Genomic DNA, 10,466 nt, shown 5'->3' with positions numbered 1-10,466 from the left:
GTGGGAAATTTGGAAGTGTGGACTCCTGTGGTGTTGGGGAGGAGGCTGCTTACTCCCTAGTGGGCTCTAGGATATGAAGCATAGGGGAGCTGAAGGCAGAGGTGTTACATCGCAACTCATGCAGAATGATAGTGGGTAGGGGAGACGGAGGTAAAGGGAAGAACTAGATTTAGTGGAGGCTTTGACACCAAAATCTCAACAGGGTCCCAAGAATCATCCTTCCCCAAAGATATCTGGAAAAAATGATGCAGTCTGGAAGCATATTAAAGGTAAAAGTAATTGGGCTGCCCCCTTCCCACTCATACCCTCATTGGGAAAATGCTCCCCTCTCATCTCCTCCCGCATCGCCCCGTGGGAGGGTCCTCTCTTCTCTCTCTTTCCCCCTTTATCTTCAGTTCCATTCTTCCTTCCCTCCCCCACCATGCCATTCTTTCCCCTCACATTCTCTGTCCCCATCTCAGTAGACTCAGAGCTGCAAAGAGCGAGGATGCTCAGAGATATAAAAACTCTAGTGATCAACTCCCTTCTGTTGAACAGCCCCTGCCAAGACTCTCTTAATAAAGTCCAGGTCTCGCTTTGCCAGCTAGGCCTCACTCTGGAGCTGTGGAGACTGGGGTGAAATCCTGGCACCACTGAAACCAGTGGGAGTTTTGGCATTGATTTCAGTGGGGACAGAATTTCGTCCCTACAATTCCAAATTCCTCTGAAGCCATTTTCTTCCTCTGCTGGCCAGAAAGAGAATTTCATGCACTGATGGAGTCTCAGTATAAGGCTCAGCAGACAGAGGACAAAAATGGTGAGGTGGCCCTGGAGCGAAGGGTGGGGGAACAATATAGAGAAGCCGGTTTAATTGGATTTATACAGGGAATAAAATCTCATCTCATTTACTCTAGTGAAAAGAATGAAATCTGGTGACTTTGGGCTATTTGTCAGGTTCTGACATCCTAACCTCTTAAACCAGCAGGATTACACTACGCTGATTAATGAAAAGTGACTGCCCTTTGCTTGGCTGGGTTGCATCATGTTGCAGTTCTGCCATCCAGCAATGAGCTGGAACCTAACCTGCATGTTCAGAGAAAACATTCAAGGTATTTCTTCCAGCATGTCTTGGGCTGGAAGAAGGTGAGGGGGGTTTTGGGCCAGAAGGACACTTCTTTGGATAGGGTTTAAATAATATGTTTTGCTTGATGAAATATTCCAATGTCCTTCAGATACGTATGGCACATCCCAGGAAAGCGTGAACACGATGGGAGACATGTCCCAGGGCTCTGGGAAGCCACTTGATGGGTGATATGTGTGCCTGTGTATAGCCAATGTCGCTGTGTACAAGCTTATATAGAATACTGCATATTCATTCCTTGATTTTAATAACTTAGGAGCCACAAAAAGAAGAACAGGAGTACTTGTGGCACCTTAGAGACTAACAAATTTATTAGAGCATAAGCTTTCGTGGACTACAGCCCACTTCTTCGGATGCATATATATATACTCCTGTTCTTCTTTTTGCGGATACAGACTAACACGGCTGCTACTCTGAAACCTGTCATTAGGAGCCACAGATCATTGATGAGACCAGGTCCCTTGATATGTTTTTTTATCACCTCAAAAGCCAAATGATTTTATTTCTAACCCCCATTCTATGTGTGCATTAGAGAGGATGGGGATAAACCCCCTGTGGTGTGGAAAGGATGGGGACCAATTGCTGATTCTACATTTGCTGTGAGTGTCTGCATGCTGCATAGCCTTGCTGGGCTGTCTTTATTTTGTGGTTGTGTGTTACCTAAGGGGGATGTTCTTCACACCTCATGCCTGGGAGCAAGTACATGCAGGTGGCTTCCCCTAAGGCTAGGAGTAGTTTTGTGTTTGAATTTCCGCATGTCATCATGAGATGGCAATGGAGACCGGAGTGGAAATACAGACGCACATTACCAGAGGCTAAGCTGACATTTCTGTGGCCCTGTCTCTGTGACAGCTGGTCACTGGGAGAGATGGAGATGCAGCCTATTGGACAACGGATTGGTGGCTGGAGCCCACCAAAGCAATGGAAGGCCCGCCCCCTCAGGTAAGGGAGGGGCCACAGAATGCAGACATCAACAGAGCACAAGGACAAAAAAATGTAAAAAAACCCCAAAACAAAACAGGGATTGGGGTGCAGGTCCCAGGGTCAAAAGCAGGATCCAGAGGGGGACACCAAGCAGAGAACCACGGAAAACACCCACTACTCCCAGAAGGAGACAGTGGCCAAGCGACAGCTGGGAAGGTTTAATTGCTACTCTAGTCTGTGGCAGATCTGCTCCACTCCCTCCCTCTCAGATCTGCATTTCAATGTGAGAGGAGCAGTAAGTGGGATGCTGCTCGAAGGGGTTAGAATGATTAATCATTTAAAAAGCAAGATCTTAATTACAGGGTGCAATTTTTGCTATTTAAGGAGTCCATTAGTTTCCAGAAAGGGAAAAAAAATGATCGCAGGTTATTCTCCTTTTAAAGAAAATTGGAGGGGGAGGGGAGCAGGGAATCTCAGAGCGAGGGCTGGTGCTACAGCTCCTGCTGGGGCGGGGGGGGAGGGGGGCTGGGAGCAGGAGGATTTGGGGAAGGGGAGGCAGAGTCATTTGTTTAAAAAGTTTTTATTTTTTTAGGGTACTTGTGAATTTACTGCTCATGAATAGTGCTGCCCGAAGAATGAGCCCTCTGCTTCACCACACACCTGGAACAGCCTGGGCAGGGACAGCGTAAGCTTCCCCTTCATTGCTTCAACCCCTGTCCTGAAGGGATCCCCCTGTAGGGGTGAAATGGGAGGGTAGGGTCAATGTGACCCGTTCAATCCTTGGCCTCTCTGCTGAGGCTGCCAATAAGAAGATTAATTAGTGCTAATAATAGTGATAGTCCACTAGGAACTGGTGTGAGACTCTCCCAGAACTCATATCACATAGGCCAGGAAACAGGTAACAATTTTTTCTCCTTATTGATCGAAGGCTGGATTGGAGATGGCAGCCTGGAGGTGAGAGGCTCTTTAACCCATTGCCCATCTCCTGGGTTTAAAATTGCCTTCATTTGGCATGTAGAAGCAAAACCATCGCACGTGTGACTAGCTCGCATCCGGCTAAACTGCGAGGCAGGGAATCAACCTAGAACCGAACAGTGCTACGCCAAGAACAACTGCCGCCAGAAAGGTCCATGACAGCGCTTGCCTCGGTGGATGAAAAAACTGGGACGGAGCTCATCTTGGCCTAGACAGTATTGGAGCTAGTGGCTTTGCTTCCCAAAGCAGAGCCAGGCACTGAACTCTCACAGCCCAAGCTCAGGTCAGAGGGAGCTGGGGCCAGTAGGATTTCTCTGCTGGGCTGGACTAATTGGTATATTTTTGCCTCTCACCTGATCTTGGTCTCCAGAGCTCTTATTTCTGATCGTTTCATGGTGGCCGGTCAGGCCCCTTTGTCTGACCCTTCCCTGTCGACTGAAGAGGGGTTAGGAGGGTTAATCTCCTATTGCATCCCCTCTGACCCCTGTGTGGGTTTTTCTCTTGTATGATCATTTAGCCATTCCCTTGCACAAAGGGGAGCCATTAAACACAGCTCAGGCCCTTCATGCTCTAGTGGATTAATTTACTGATCCCCTGTGGATTAAAGGTCTCTACGAGATCAGCCAGCCCAACGCCAAGAGAGGGTGAGCCAGCGCTAGTCCAAGGCAACCTGAAGACAAGAAGGATTTCTTCTCCTGCAGGAACCTTTCCCCCCTCCCCTTTCTGCATCACTGAGACATGGCAAGGTTCAAATAAGCGGAAGCTAAACTAAATAGCGTTTCCCCAAATCCTCTCGTTCACTTCACTAAACAAATGGCTCATTCCCCTGTGGGGAATAGGACTGGAGCCAGGGGAAAAGAGAGTGGCTCTTCCCTCCCCCTGCCCCAAGGCAAGCTGTGCAGCCTCAAGGCTGCTGAAATGCAGTAAGGGCATGTGCTAGTGCTGGCTTGGGAATTACAGGGTGCACAATTAAAGGGGGTGATCTGTGTGTCAGCACAGGTGTGTGTGTGCATGGGTGAAAGTGATTCTTTGCATGTGCCGGGTGCATGTCTGTGTGTGGGGTGTCCTTTTGGGCATGTTTGAGGAAGGAGGATGTGTGGGTAATCTGACCTGCAGTGGGCTAACAATGCTGAGGATGGAGGGACAGGAGCAGTGCTGGAGAAGTTTTGCTGCTGCAGCGGTGTGACAATAAATGCCTTTGCAGCTGCTGAAGATAATGTTTTGCATTCCTGTAATGCCTTTCATTTTCAAAGAAGCCCAGCGCTCTTTGTGAGCAATACGTACACAGGAACCACTTCCCCCACTGCTGGAATGCAGCTACCTCTGTGGTGGAACGTTGCATGCTGTTTCACACTGCAGAGTAAGACTAAGAAGCAGCATCGGAAAGGAAGTGAAGAAGAATCCTCTCTCCAGCTGAAATTCCAAGATAGGTCAGCAGAAGTGTAATGACCCATACTGGAATGTGGTCACAAACTAAGGTTAACAGCCCCATTCCCGAGGAAAGGGCCTTGGGATCTGATGGAGCACAAACGGTAAGTATAATGCTGTCTGCAGTGACTCAAAAGCGTGAGTACCAAACTCAGGGCAGACTGTTAGGAACCAGGGCACAAACTCCACATTGGCTGTGAGTTCCATACTTTGATTTCACCAACCGATTAACAAGTGTAAACCCTCAGGCTCTATAACAGCCTTAACATGGAGTCACAGACAGTTCCTTTGGGTACTCCAGTGTTGCCACTCAGGTGAGCCTACCTTTGTGATCGATGGTTCCTTACACCAAGACTCACAGCAATATTCACTTTACTTCCAGTCCCAAAATACAAGTCACTTACAGGTCAATTGCAACTTAGATCTCACACCAAAGACAATGCTTGTAGCCAGTCCTATCATAAACTATATAAAGATATATTAAGTAGGAAAAGGAAATTAGAGTTATTTGCAATGTTAAAGCAGGTAAACATAAGTACATAAATGAGTTACAATCTCAAATTTCAAAAGGTAATAGAAGCTTCTATAATTCATAAAATCTATATATTCTTTAAGACTAATCAGATGGGGATCTCTTGCTTATGCCTAGAGAACCTTGCACCCTGGAGTCCAAGCAGCACAGAGATACCAAGTTCCTTTGGTTTGGGGTTTCTATTCCCCTGCTACCATGTGCTCTGAGCTGCAAACTCAGCTGACGGGAGGAGTCTACTTGCATGACTCATCTTCACAGGAAGGAGAGCAGAACAACAAAAATCCTTTGTCCACTTGTTGATGGCACGTAGGGAAATTCCAGTTGCAAAGTCTTACAATTGTCCATCTGGTATTGATGGACCTTTCCTTTTGGGAAGGGCATAACACAGGGTTTCTCAAACAAGGGTCACTACTTGTGTAGGGAAAGCCCCTGGCGGGCTGGGCAGGTTTGTTTACCTGCCGCGTCCGCAGGTCCGGCCGATCGTGGCTCCCACTGGCCACGGATCGCTGCTCCGGGCCAATGGGAGCTGTGGGAAGCGGTAGCCAGTAAGTCCCTCGGCCCATGCCACTTCCAGCAGCTCCCATTGGCCCGGAGCAGTGATCCATGGCCAGTGCGAGCTGCGATCGGCCGGACCTACGGACAGGGCAGGTAAACAAACCTGCCTGGCCCACCAGGGGCTTTCCCTACACAAGCTGTGAACCCTGTTTGAGAAACCCTGGCATAACATCTTCTGTGTAAGATCAGCCCTTCACACTAACTAATATCTCTGTCCTGTCTGGTGATTTACATAGTCACAGAGACTTGCAATACAGCCACTCAAATATTATCTTACAATATGGGAGACAGATGCTATAAGTGAGATTATGCAGGCAGCAACGTACAAGCATTCCATAAAGTCCAAATACTAAACACACTTATAACTCTACTCTTTATTTTAACAATATTAACACACAGGTGAGCCAGACTTGTTCCAGCTCTGTGTTTGTCAGTGTTCAGTTGAGACATGGGGCCCTTGGCATGAGCTGGCACCGGCTCTGCCAGTGTCACAGTTAGTCCCTATGGTTAAGGCTAAGATTATATCACAGTTATTTTTAGTAAAAGCCATGAACAGGTCACAGGCAATAAACAAAAATTCTTGGAGCCTGTGACCTGTCCATTGCTTTACTAAAAATAACTGGGGGCAGGGCGAGGTAGAGGGGAGAAATAGAGTCCCATGGAAGAGGGGGGACTGACAGGCTGAGACCCCCGCCATGGCAGGGGCTCCAGCTCCAGTGGCCTCAGCCAGGGGCGCAGCCACAGGGGGCACACAGCCCCCGCTCCAGAGCTGGTCGCAGCTGCGGGACGGGGGTGCGTGGACCCGACTACAGCCCCCGCCAAGCCCTGGCCACAGCAGGGGAGGGGGGTGGGCACATGGCCCTGGGAAGCCACAAGGGGGGCGCACGGCCTCAGGTGCAGCCACCGGGCAGGGTCGCGCAGCCCCAGATGCAGCCCCTGGTGAAAGCTGTGGGGTTTGGGCACATGGCCCTGGCTGTAGCCCCCACCAAGTCTGGGATGCCACGGGGCTGGAGTACATGGCCCCGTCTGCAGCCTCCAGCTGAAGCCGCGGCGCTGAGGCGCGTGGCCCCCACTGCAGCCCCCGGAGGAATATGCAGGACTGGGGCTGCAGGGTCCTTGTTCCAGCCAGCCCTAGTTGCAGATCAGGGGCGCACAGTCCCACCTCCTTCTCCTGAAGCCCTAGAAGTCACAGAGGTCCGGTAAAGTCACAGCATCCGTGACTGCCGTGACCTCCATGATTAAATCATAGCCTTACCTATTGTAGATCTCATCCCAAGACAAGATGGACAGCTGGACAGGAGCTGTGCTAACAGACCTTCACCCTGAGATGGGCTGAGAATGGCTGAGATGGATGAAGGGGCCAGACTAGAAGAATTTTGAACAGAGCTTCACAGTGCATGGGGCTGGGTATACAGAAACAAGCTAATGAGGTTCCTAGGGAGGGGGATGGACGGGCAAAAGGGCAGAGCTGGAGAATCGTTCTCCTGCAGAGCTGTTGAGAGCAGTTCGGATGGGTGAACAGAAAAGGGCAGCAACGGAGAGGCCTTTGCCAAGCTGAGAGAGGCTTGATACGTACGGGAAGCGTAGCACCCGCGGAGTTTTGAGAGCAATATCCTTGGTCAGGATTTGTGGTGGCTCTTCCCATGCCTCTGAGAAGCGACGAATGCATCTGACTTTAATTACTCTCTCCCTGTGCATATCAGATGCTCTTGCACCTTCTTCACATGAATGCTGATTAATTGCAGGGTTAGGTTCTGAGGCAGGCTGGACCACATTATTTCTGATGTTTGCTCTTTTCAGTGGGAGAATAAATGCCATGAATCCACAGTAATCAGCAGCTTTTAGCTTGTCAGTCTTATGACACTCTTTACTTAGACCAGGAAATGGCAAATGTGGTGGAAATAAGAACTTTATTACCCTGTGGGTTTTTTTTTTTTTTTTGGATCTCTTCCCAAAGAGGGAGGTGGGGAGAAGAGTTGGTATCTTTCAAATGCAAGGCAGAGAGGGGTTGTGTGGGAAGCTAGGGCTGTTTATTTCAATCTCCTCCCTTTAATCTGAGGACCTTTGCTTTGGCCACATTCATCAAAAGGGAGGAGAAGAATTGAAGTGCTCTATTCCTTACTCAGGAACAGGGATGGTCATAGCAAATGTGATGGGACAATGCCCATGTTTGATATTTTAAAGAAACCACCTGGAAAGGAACTTTAAGGGCACCATGTTATTCGCAAGCCAGTCGGGCAGTGGTTCTCAACCTTTCCACACTACTGCACCCCTTTCAGGAGGCTGGTTTTTCTTGTGTACCCCCAAGTTTCACCTCACTTAAAAACGACTTGCGTACAAAATCAGACATAAAAATACAAGTGTGCCAGCTCACTATTACTGAAAAATTGCTGCCTTTCTCATTTTTACCATATAATTGTGAAATAAAATGATTGGAATACAAATATTGTACTTACACTTCAGCATATAGCATATAAAAGTCATTGTATGAAATGTTAGTTTATACTGACTTCACTAGTGCTTTTTATGTAACCTGTTGTAAAACTAGACAAATATTTAGATGGGCAGATGTACCCCCTGGAAGACCTCTGCATACCCCCAGGGGTACGCATACCCCTGGTTGAGAACCACTGCCATAGGGTGTGACCCCTGTAGGAAAAGTACAGCTGCCAACATATGCTAAGACTAATGAGGGTGCATGCTGCTCCTTTTCCCAGCAGCTCTAAAGTGCCAAGGCCCTAATCCTCAAAGGTATTTAGGCTCCTAACTTCTGCTGAAATAAATGGGAGTTAGGTGCTTAGTATTTTCAAGGCTCTGTGCCTAGAAGTCTGCCTTGAGCCATGCTGGTTTGTGGCAGCAGGCTGGCATAGGGACTAACTCAGCCCTCAGCATGGCTCCTCAGGGCAGGGTTTCCCCCTGCATACATTGTTATTGTTATTAAATGTTCAGACAGCGTCATAGCTCTGCCTGATGCTTTACAGGGGACATGAGGACAGGGTCCCTGCCCTGAAGAGCTTACCCAGCATGTCAGGCAAACACATGAAGTAAAGAGACAAAGAAAGGGTAGAGGGCAAGTGCGTTAAAACTAATAGCGAATAGGTGAATTGTGTCATCGTAGTGCTGGTGCCTTTGAGGAGACGGAGGAAAGGAAGAGATAAGCAGTAGCCAACCCAGGCGTGGAGTGAGAAGGGGCTATTTGGGTTTGTTACATGTAGATGCTGTCTCTGGACATGTCTGCATCTCCCCTTTATTTCTTTGTATTTGTGATGGGGATGGCTGAAGATAGGAAGGGAAAACGGACAGGGAAAACGGTCTCCAAGCCAGTCCCAGCAGCAGATGAAGATCCACCCCTTGATTGTGCCTCCCCACACGACTGGGCATATGTGACTGTATTGAGTATATTTATTATTTCCATTCCAGGAGAGCCTTGAGGCCCTAATCAAGGGCAGGACTCCATTGTGCTGGGCACTGCATGTATATTAGAAGAGACAATGCCTGCCCTGAAGAGCTTGCAGCCTAAAGGGACAAGAGAGAGGAAACAGAAAAGTGAAGTGACCTACCCAAGGTCACAGCTGGGCCTAGAACCCCGAGCAGCTGAGTCCCCATCTAGTGCTTTACAGGCTGCCCCCCATTTTCCCCCTTACACTTGCTGTGCAAATCTGTCTAGTGGGCTCTATGGGTTCCCTAGGCCAGGGGGCCTTGTTCTCCCCTCCTTTTTCTAATAAATTGGCAAGCTCAGCTGCAGGCCCGGCCCAGCCCCATCAGCTCAGGTGGGAGCCTCTTTCACTGCATTCCTCAATGCCCCGCTAGTGATCTAATTACCATCTCTTAGCTCAGTGAGAGGGCAGCCCTCAGCCTTTCAGCAGCAAACATCTGGTATACAGCATGTGGTTGGCTGAAAGACACAGGGCTGGGGCTTGCCTTTCTCCACCCCCTGCACTCTCCTCTGATCAGGGGAAGCTAACAATTAGTGAACCTCCCTCCATGGTCTTACCCAGCTCACCTATTGAGTCCCAGGAAGGTGGGCAGGCTTACCCAGCTCATCCCAGGAAGAAGGTGTAATTAAGGTCAATAAGGGGGTTATGGGTCAGGGCTAGGGTGACCAGATGTCCCGATTTTATAGGAACAGTCCTGATTTTGGGGTCTTTTTCTTATATAGGCTCCTATTACCACCCCCTGTCCTGATTTTTCATACTTGGTGTCTGGTCACCCTAGTCAGGGCAGTGGTAGGGGAGACAGTGAGAGTTTAATGGTGGCCATAATTAGGCAGCTGTGGAGGAGAAGCAGCTAATGAAGGCAACTGCTAATAAAGCCTCTTCTTGAGCAGCCTTCTGGCCTGTGTAATTGAGGGATTTGCAAATACCATCGCCACCTTTACCCTGTAACAAACTGGCCTCAGGGTGGGGGCAGGTCTGTGTCAGGGTGCAACCCCCAACAGCCCTTTCATGGAGCTGCACGCAAGGGGCAAGAATCTGCTGTAGCTACAAGCAGCAGCTAGGGAGCCCCCTCAGGGCATCTGGAGACAGGCCCACCTCTCCTTGTATTCTGGGAGGGGTAGAGGTGAGCAATCAGGGATACTGGACTGGGTGGTGTGGGTGGCCTGGAGGGTCAAGGTCCAGGGATGGGATAAGCTTTTTATTCCCAGGTCTCTGTTTCCCTTCAGCCCAGGCCTGTTGTGACTGGCAGTTGTTGCTGTCTGATAGCTGAAATAAATTAGTGGGAGGGTCTCAGGGACCAGGTCCACATCATTAAAGTTAGCCTGCTCTCTGGCACTAATTGTACCCTCTCACCCTGTTGTTTGCCCTTCCTGTGCCCTCCTCGCACCTGGTTTGCTTGTACTCTCAGTTGGGATGAGTCTGTCCTGGCTGTACCACCTTTCTGGCATTTCTACCTCCCTGCTTGCAGTGATACCAGCGCCGTGGTACATTATGG

General features: G+C 49.3%; 1 long non-coding RNA gene across 1 annotated transcript; it reads left to right on the top strand.

Annotated features, from left to right (window-relative positions):
* The first annotated feature begins 396 nt into the window (after positions 1-396).
* LOC135973905 (uncharacterized) lies at positions 397-8,186 on the top strand. The gene is made up of 3 exons (XR_010590952.1): positions 397-1,088; positions 1,653-2,062; positions 2,637-8,186. It is a non-coding gene; the product is annotated as an uncharacterized LOC135973905 (long non-coding RNA).
* The last annotated feature ends 2,280 nt before the right edge of the window (positions 8,187-10,466 follow it).

Source organism: Chrysemys picta, chromosome 10 (assembly GCF_011386835.1).
Source record: "Chrysemys picta bellii isolate R12L10 chromosome 10, ASM1138683v2, whole genome shotgun sequence".
In the NCBI taxonomy this organism is placed as follows: domain Eukaryota; kingdom Metazoa; phylum Chordata; order Testudines; family Emydidae; genus Chrysemys; species Chrysemys picta.
Note: the sequence above shows the minus strand (reverse complement) of the source record. Positions and strands in the feature narration are given on the sequence as shown.